This window comes from Amblyraja radiata, unplaced genomic scaffold (genome assembly GCF_010909765.2).
Source record: "Amblyraja radiata isolate CabotCenter1 unplaced genomic scaffold, sAmbRad1.1.pri S110, whole genome shotgun sequence".
Taxonomy (NCBI): Eukaryota; Metazoa; Chordata; class Chondrichthyes; order Rajiformes; family Rajidae; genus Amblyraja; species Amblyraja radiata.
The window spans coordinates 1,144,684-1,154,378 of record NW_022630100.1 but is presented as its reverse complement, the minus strand read 5'-3'; the positions used below and the strand labels follow the sequence as shown (position 1 = coordinate 1,154,378).

The window sequence follows — 9,695 nt, the reverse complement described above, 5'->3', positions numbered from 1 at the left end:
TCCTTGATCTTAGTCCACATATGACTTGTCCCTAATTTGTGTTTTGGAGTTTGTTTGTTTTTCCACGAACCAGTGGTCTTTGAAATTTATGCTTCATTTATGTGTTGTGTTGCCTTATTCAAAATGCCTCTGATGCTGCTGCTGCAGGCAACATTGTCAATCTGTACCTGTATCTCGCCATTGTTGTGTATCTGTCAATGAATTCAACAACTCCTAAAATGTACTGAATGATTTGGCTCCAGTCAAATCTGTGGTGGAGAATGTAACAGATTCTTTGTTCTCCTCATCTTAATCCTTATTGTCTCTTGTCTTAAACCTTTACCCCTGGTCATGGTCTTCCCCAACAGGGAACATCTTCCTCCATCCAGACTGGTCTACCTGTTGGAATTGTCTATGTTTCCATGAGAACCATTGTCATTCTTCTAAACTCCACGAGCCAAATTAACTCAAATTCTCTTTGTAATTTTCACCGTCCCAGGAAGAAGTCAGAACAAGGAGGTTAGGAAATGTGACTTTTCATGGAGGGTTTTTTCAAACTGCTGGAGGTACTCTGTGGGTCGAGCAGCATCTATGGAGGGAAAGCAATGATCAGCGTTTCGTATCGTGACCCTGCATTGACTTAAATCATCATTTTTCAAATACAAATAAATTATTTGTTTACAACTTATTTCCACAGATACAGAGGAAGGTATTCACTATGGATCCATCTCCTTCCAGCCTAAAGCAACTGGTGGTAAAATGACTTTATTTAAATATGTTTTAATCTTTTATCACAGTGAGGATTATTGGCACTGAGTAGTCTGAAACCCTGCTGTCTTTGGCCACCTTACAACAGCATCAGACATTCCAGGGATAAAGTCCCTCACTCGGCCCATTGACATGAAGTGGGACAGTCAGCTGAGGCTCAGTTAGGAGCCCAACCTTCTCCGAGTGTGTTCTGGTCCCCTAAACTACAGGGAGTGTGTTCTGGTCCCCTAACCTACAGGGGGTGTGTTCTGGTCCCCTAACCTACAGGAGGTGTGTTCTGGTCCCCTAAACTACAGAGAGTGTGTTCTGGTCCCCTAACCTACTCTGTGGGTTCTGGTCCCCTAACCTACTCTCTAAGTGGATTCTGGTCCTCTAACCTACTCTGTGGGCTCTGGTCCCCTAACCTACTCTAAGTGTGTTCTGGTCCCCTAACCTACTCTCTAAGTGTGTTCTGGTCCCCTAACCTACTCTGTGGGCTCTGGTCCCCTAGCCTACTCTGAATGGGTACAATAGCCACTCCAGAGATCCAACCAGTGACATCCAGGCTGCTGTTACAACACTGTTGTGCATTGGCGTTGGTGATGGGAAGTGAAACCAAGACACCATTTATGTCCATCTGAAGAACATTCTTCTGCACAACTCCTGACTGAGCTAGAAGTGATCAGCACAATCTTCCTTGAATTACATTTTTTTTGATATTGATTAGTAGGACTGGATGTTACAATCCCTAAGGTTCTTCACCACAACTGACACCCGATATTCTTGGGGGTGACCACTTGGTGATTTTGCTACCAATCAGACACATCTTCAGTTGTGTACACTCAACATCACTGGGTGTTTCGGCCTTTTATCACAAGACGCTCACAGTCGAGGCAGGCTCACCGCAGGGTGATCAGCCCTGGGTGTGTGTCTTATGGTTAGCCTCTAGATGGTCAGTCACGTGGCAGCCCAGACAGCATCTTTTCTCGTCAGCCACAGCCAGTGACTGCTCCATTCTGCTTTTTTCCTCCCATCTTCCTCTCTACCGCTGACTGTGGCCGGTTGGGCTCTGGACTCGTGTCCGTTGGTGGGACAATACTTGGTTGAGCTTCGCCTGGGGTGCTGATACACTGTGGACTGGGGTGGTCAACCTGCCACTGGGCTTCACTCGACTGGTTTGGCCTTCCTCTTAGAAGGTCATGGTCGATGCGAGGCCCCACACCAAGCTCTCCCAGGCACTTTTCCCTGCCCTGGTGGTTCTTGATACTCTTCTCTGATGTTATCTTTTCCCAGCCACAGATGCAGCTTCGTAGCTTATGTCCTGCCAGGGCTGCTGCTCTGTCAATTGCTGTGCTAGTTCTCTTGTTCATAGTCGATTCCTTCCGTAGCAATACAAGGGTGTCTTGTTCATGCTGACCATTCCTGCAGCTCACTGTAAATGCAGAGGTATGACAGATGGGTTTTTTGGAATTCAATGTCTTATTGATCTACTATCAGGAAGAGCAAAATGTAGTAAGCTTTAGACTTTTATATTCCATTTGTTGTTTCCTTTGTCAACATAATCCACCAATGTCATTTTTAATTGTGATATTTGCATTTATTACAGGCAACAGCGATAATACACTGTCCTCCAATCAAGCATCAGGCACTGTATGTATATTGATTCTTGTTGTTGAAATCCCAGATCGTACAAGTATGAATTAAAGCTGTAATCGGTTTACTGATCTAAACAGCGACAACAGCAACGGAAATACAATGGTATATCTTTCTCTTTCAGAACCTTGTTTCTTCAAAGGAAGATGAGTCTGTCATCTATGCTGAAACAGCAAAAAAATAAACATGAAGAGAGTGGAAAGTAAAGGCTTGGACTTTGACAAGTGCAACGTTGCCATTTTTGGAATTGAATTGTGTACTTCATCTATATTACTAAAACTAAGATCTTGACCACTTTCTGACTTTCTGTATCGTGATTTCTGAAAGAACGCCGCCACTTACGGCTGTGATTTTTGGCCACCTCGCTCAGAGTCCCCCTCTGCTGGGCTGGACGGGAGGCTTTTTCCCACCGATGGAAAATCAGAGAGTTGTTAATGTTTTAGTATTGGTTGTGAGTGTGTGAGTGTGTGTCTGTGTGTCTGTGTGTGGGTTTTCAGAAAATGTTTTGGTTGTAAAGTGTTTGAAAATTTGGAGACTTTAAACGTTTGAATCATTCGGTTTCCACACTATGTTTACCACTTTCTGAAGTTACTTGGCATTTTAGTATTGGTTGTGTGTGTGTGTGAGTCAGTGTGTGTGTGTGAGTGACTGTGTGTGTGTGTGTGACTGTGTGAGTGTGTGTGTGTGACTGTGTGAGTGTGTGTGTGTGTGTCTGTGTGTGTGTGTGCGTGTGAGTCTGTGTGAGTGAGTGAGTCTGTGTGAGTGTGTGTTTGTCTGTATGAGTGAGTCTGTATGAGTGAATCTGGGTGTGTGTCTGTTTGTGTATGAGTGAGTCTGTGTGAGTGTGTGTGTCTGTGTGAGTGAATCTGTGTGTGTGAGTCTGTATGTGTGTGTGATTGAGTCTGTGTGTGTGTGTATGTGAGTGAGTTAGTTTGTGTGTGAGTGTGAGTGAGTCTGTGTGTGTGTAAGTGAGTCTGTGTGTGTGTGAGTCAGTGTGTGTGTGTGAGTGACTGTGTGTGTGTGTGACTGTGAGTGTGTGTCTGTGTGTGTGTGTGAGTCTATGTGAGTGAGTGAGTCTGTGTGAGTGTGTGTTTGTCTGTGTGAGTGAGTCTGTATGAGTGAATCTGTGTGTGTGTCTGTGTGTGTATGAGTGAGTCTGTGAGTGTGTGTGTGTCTGTGTGAGTGAATCTGTGTGTGTGAGTCTGTATGTGTGTGTGATTGAGTCTGTGTGTGTGTGTGTGAGTGAGTCTGTGTGTGAGTGTGAGTGAGTCTGTGTGTGTGTGAGTCTGTGTGTGTGTGAGTCTGTGTGTGTGTGCGTGCGTGAGAGTGCGTGCGTGAGTGTGTGCGTGAGTGAGAGTGTGTGCATGAGTGTGTGCGTGTGTGAGTGTGCGTGCATGAGTGAGAGTGTGTGTGTGGCTGAGAGCGTGTGTGTGTGTGTGTGTATATATAGGGGGGGTTGCACGCAAGGTCACATGACGCATGGAGCCGCAAAATCCATCTGGAGGACATCGCAGCTTCCGGTATATGTTGTTAATACATGAAACGCATAACTTTCCTACCTGTTAAAAACTGCCAAAATGTTGAATTTCTGCGCTGTAAATAATTGTGGAAGTCTGGGTAACCTTGAGAGACATCTATCCTTCTTCAGAATTCCAAAGGTGAAGCAAAATGAAGGTAAAGAGAAGCGAGAGCTGAAGGAACAACAACAGCTAAAGTGCTTGGTGAACATTGGCCGTGCAGATATCGAGATTGCAAATATTGGGAATTATCGACTTTGCTCACTGCATTTCATTAACAGCGAGGCATTATTTGTGTTTTTTCTTGGTTCCTTTGGTATCTAAAAAGTTTCAGAAGTGATAAATCTGTCTGTAAATGTTTTAAATCACTCATGGTTCTGTAGTGGGTTTGTACATGCAAAAAGTAAATGCTTCTGAAGCTAAATGTATCGTTAAAAAAATCTCCAGACTTACGAGTGATGTGTAGAAAAGTTTTCTATCATTATGCTATGGAGATGTATATTTTGGCAAATAATAAAATGGCCTGACGGCTTAAACACCCACTGTCTTTCAATAGGATATTGTCAATTTGCTGAGGTTGATTATGTCCAATTAACAGCTAACAATTATGCCATTCCTTGGCTTGCATCTGAGTAAAATGTAATTCAAAACCCACGGCCTACCATCGGACTGGAGCGGCGTTTCCTGTCGGGACCGGCTGGGACTACAGCTTCGGCGGCGGCACAGCGCTGGGACACCATCATGGAGCGGGCGATGCCTTTACCGGGTCGCCGTGCGGTAAGCTCTGGAGTGCTGTGGCCGCCGGCTCCAACATCCGAGGAGCTGCGGTCTGCGGAGCGTCCAACCGCGGGCGGGCGGCGCTGGATTTAAAACACCGCGGAGCCTGGGATCCCTTGCCGAGATCGCCAGAGACGGAGCTCCGGCCAGCGCGGCCTGTCGACTTCGGATGCCGCGGTCTCCGGGGAGGGAGCGGCCGCTCCAGACATTTCCAAGCCGCTGAGGAGTGTTCACCAGACGCTGGAGTTCCAGCTTCCCGGCAAGAATCCTGAAAACATCGGACTGGCTGCGGGGGCCACAAATCAGCCCCGACCTCGGGTGTTTCACAGAGGAAGAGGACTTAACTTTTTGATGCCTTTCCCCAAAGTGGAAAACGTTGATTCTGTTGTGCGGGGACATTCATGTAGAATTCTATAACGTGTTGTGTCATTTTTTCTTAATTTTAATTTTTTCTATGGATGTACGGAAACTTAATTTTTTCTTTTATGTAAAGCACTTTGATTTAAACGTGCTATATAAATAAAATTTACTTACTTACTTACGTATGATTTGTGATTATTTTTACCCACACCCACCCAAAACCACCCTCACCCACCCAAAACCACCCTCACCCGCCCAAAACCACCCTCACCCGCCCGAAACCACCCTCACCCGCCTAAAACCACCCTCACCCGCCCAAAACCACCATCACCCACCTTCACCCGCCCGAAACCACCCTCACCCGCCCGAAACTACCCTCACCCACCCTCACCCGTCCGAATCCACCCTCACCCGCCCAAAACCAGCCTCACCCGCCCGAAACCACCCTCACCTACCCGTACAGGGTCTTGGTGAGACCACACCTGGAGTATTGCGTACAGTTTTGGTCTCCTAATCTGAGGAAAGACATTCTTGCCATAGAGGGAGTACAGAGAAGGTTCACCAGACTGATTCCTGGGATGGCAGGACTTTCATATGAAGAAAGACTGGATAGACTCGGCTTGTACTCGCTAGAATTTAGAAGATTGAGGGGGGATCTTATAGAAACTTACAAAATTCTCAAGGGGTTGGACAGGCTAGATGCAGGAAGATTGTTCCCGATGTTGGGGAAGTCCAGAACAAGGGGTCACAGTTTAAGGATAAGGGGGAAATCTTTTAGGACCGAGATCAGAAAAACATGTTTTTTCACACACAGAGAGTGGTGAATCTGTGGAATTCTCTGCCACAGAAGGTAGTTGAGGCCACAGTTCATTGGCTATATTTAAGAGGGAGTTAGATGTGGCCCTTGTGGCTAAAGGGATCAGGGGGTATGGAGAGAAGGCAGGTACAGGATACTGAGTTGGATGATCAGCCATGATCATATTGAATGGCGAATGGTGCAGGCTCGAAGGGCCGAATGGCCTCTACTCCTGCACCTAATGTCTATGTTTCTATGTAATTTGTAGACAGCAACTCCCAATATGCAGTGAATTCACAAAACAGGTCGCTCCAATATGTGGTCAACACTCCCACCGTGTGGTGATCCCCCGCACTGCAGGCCCATCCAGTTTGTGGTCAACACTCCCACAATTTGGTGATCCCCGCACTGCAGGCCCGTCCAGTTTGTGGTCAACACTCCCACCACGTGGTGAACCCCCGCACTGCAGGCCCATCCAGTTTGTGGTCAACACTCCCATCGTGTGGATTAAGAAAGAACTGCAGATGCTGGAAAAATCAAAGGTGGACAAAAATGCTGGAGTAACTCAGCGGGTGAGGCAGCATCTATGGAGAGAAGGAACAGGTGACGTTTCTGGTCGAGACCCTTCTTCAGACTGATGTTGGGGTGGGGGGTGCGGGATAGAGGAAGGAAGAGGCAGAGACAGTCGGCTGTGGGAGATCTGGGAAGGGGAAGGAGGGAGAAAACACTGGAATTGGAGAATGGGAAGATGTGGCCAATGTTGGGATCCCGTTGGAGGTGGCGAAATGTTGGAGGATATTCTGTTGTATGTGACGGTGGAAGGTGAGGACAATAGAGAACAGTTGTAGGCCATTCGGCCCTTCGAACCAGCACCACCATTCAATGTGATCACGGCTGATCATCCCCAATGAGTACCCCGTTCCTGCCTTCTCCCCATATCCCCTGACTCCTCTATCTTTAAGAGCCCTATCTAGCTCTCTCTTGAAAGTATCCAGAGAACTGCCTCCACCGCCCTCTGAGGCAGAGAATTCCACAGATTCACAAGTTTCCTCGTCTCCGTTCTAAATGGCTTACTCTTTATTCTTAAACTGTGGCCCCTGGTTCTGGACTCCCCCAACATCAGGAACATGTTTCCTGCCTCTAGTGTGTCCAAGCCCTTAACAATCTAATATGTTTCAATGAGATTTCCTCTCATCCTTCTAAACTCCACAGAGTGTACAAGCCCAGCCGCTCCATTCTCTCAGCATATGACAGTCCCGACATCCCGGGAATTAACCTGGTGAAGCTACGCTGGGCCCCCTCAATAGCAAGAATGTCCTTCCTCAAATTAGGGGACCAAAACTGCACACAATACTCCAGGTGTGGTCTCACCAGGGCTCTGTACAACTGCAGAAGGACCTATTTGCTCCTATATTCGATTCTTCTTGTTATAAAGGCCAGCGTAGGCCATTGGCTTTCTTCACTGCCTGCAATGGGGGACATGGGGACTCTGTCCTTGTTACGAGTAGGGGGATGGGGAGTAAGAACAGAGCTGTGGGATATAGGGGAGACCATGATAAGAGTGCTGGAGAAACTCAGCAGGTCAGGCACCATCTCTGGAGGAAAAGGATGGGTGATATTTTGGGTAAAAACCCTTTTATTCCATCCCAAAATCTCTTGTTTATTCATAGATGCTGCCTGACCCACTGAGTTACTCCAGCAATGTGTCTATCTTTGGTATAAACCAGCATCTACAAGTCTTTGTGTCCACATTTACATCAGCCAGATTCAGTTGTGATAAGGTTAGGGCATCATCACTTTGGTAGACATAGACAATAGGTGCAGGAGGAGGCCATTTGGCCCTTCGAGCCACCACCGCCATTCAATATGATCATGGCTGATCATCCCCAATCAATAACCCGTGCCTGCCTCCCCCCCCCCCCCCCCCCCATCCATCCCATATCCCTTGACTCCAGTAGCCCCTAGAGCTCTATCTAACTCTCTCTTAAATCCATCCAGTGATTTGGCCTCCACTGCCCTCTGTGGCAGGGAATTACACAAATAAGATTCCAAAGTTACATCCTTTTATTCTGACACTGGGCCCTCTGGTGCGAGACTCTCCCACTAATGGAAACATCCTTTTAGTTTGGAGATACAGCACAGAAACAACACAATTCCAGGTGCACCAGCAAAAAATCATCATTAAAAACCCTGGACACATCAAATGACAACAATTGAAAGGAAAAGTCAGAATTAATCAAAGATGCAACACAATTCAGTAGAAAGCTGTAGTGTTCTCACCGACCTAATGCCCTGGAGATGTAGATCCACATCAGACACAAGGGGAGACTCCCTGTCTCTACACTGACCACTGCTCCCATCCACAGCCCAGGACAACTGCTCCCATCCACAGCCCAGGACCACTGCTCCCATCCACAGCCCAGGACCACAGCTCCCATCCACAGCCCAGGACCACTGCTCCCATCCACAGCCCAGGACCACTGCTCCCATCCACCCACAGCCCAGGACCACTGCTCCCATCCACAGCCCGGGACCACTGATCCCATCCACAGCCCGGGACCACTGCTCCCATCCATCCACAGCCCAGGACCACTGCTCCCATCCACAGCCCAGGACCACTGCTCCCATCCATCCACAGCCCAGGACCACTGCTCCCATCCACAGCCCAGGACCACTGCTCCCATCCATCCACAGCCCAGGACCACTGCTCCCATCCATCCACAGCCCAGGACCACTGCTCCCATCCACAGCCCGGGACCACTGCTCCCATCAATCCACAGCCCGGGACCACTGCTCCCATCCATCCACAGCCCAGGACCACAGCTCCCATCTACAGCCCAGGACCACAGCTCCCATCCACAGCCCAGGACCACTGCTCCCATCCATCCACAGCCCAGGACCACTGCTCCCATCCATCCACAGCCCAGGACCACTGCTCCCATCCACAGCCCAGGACCACTGCTCCCATCCATCCACAGCCCAGGACCACTGCTCCCATCCATCCACAGCCCAGGGCCACTGCTCCCATCCACAGCCCGGGACCACTGCTCCCATCCATCCACAGCCCGGGACCACTGCTCCCATCCATCCACAGCCCAGGACCACAGCTCCCATCCACAGCCCAGGACCACTGCTCCCATCCATCCACAGCCCAGGACCACTGCTCCCATCCATCCACAGCCCAGGACCACTGCTCCCATCCACAGCCCAGGACCACTGCTACCATCCATCCACAGCCCGGGACCACTGCTCCCAACCATCCACAGCCCAGGACCACTGCTCCCATCCATCCACAGCCCAGGACCACTGCTCCCATCCACAGCCCGGGACCACTGCTCCTATCCATCCACAGCCCGGGACCACTGCTCCCATCCATCCACAGCCCAGGACCACAGCTCCCATCCACAGCCCAGGACCACAGCTCCCATCCACAGCCCAGGACCACTGCTCCCATCCATCCACAGCCCAGGACCACTGCTCCCATCCATCCACAGCCCAGGACCACTGCTCCCATCCACAGCCCAGGACCACTGCTCCCATCCATCCACAGCCCGGGACCACTGCTCCCAACCATCCACAGCCCAGGACCACTGCTCCCATCCATCCACAGCCCAGGACCACTGCTCCCATCCACAGCCCGGGACCACTGCTCCCATCCATCCACAGCCCGGGACCACTGCTCCCATCCATCCACAGCCCAGGACCACAGCTCCCATCCACAGCCCAGGACCACAGCTCCCATCCACAGCCCAGGACCACTGCTCCCACCCATCCACAGCCCAGGACCACTGCTCCCATCCATCCACAGCCCTGGACCACTGCTCCCATCCATCCACAGCCCAGGACCACTGCTCCCATCCACAGCC

At 49.7% G+C, this 9,695-nt stretch overlaps 1 long non-coding RNA gene across 1 annotated transcript; it reads left to right on the top strand.

Annotated features, from left to right (window-relative positions):
• Window positions 1-292: 292 nt before the first annotated feature.
• LOC116969145 lies at window positions 293-2,618 on the top strand. Its single transcript, XR_004410644.1, has 3 exons — window positions 293-733; window positions 2,333-2,376; window positions 2,504-2,618. It is a non-coding gene; the product is annotated as an uncharacterized LOC116969145 (long non-coding RNA).
• Window positions 2,619-9,695: the final 7,077 nt, after the last annotated feature.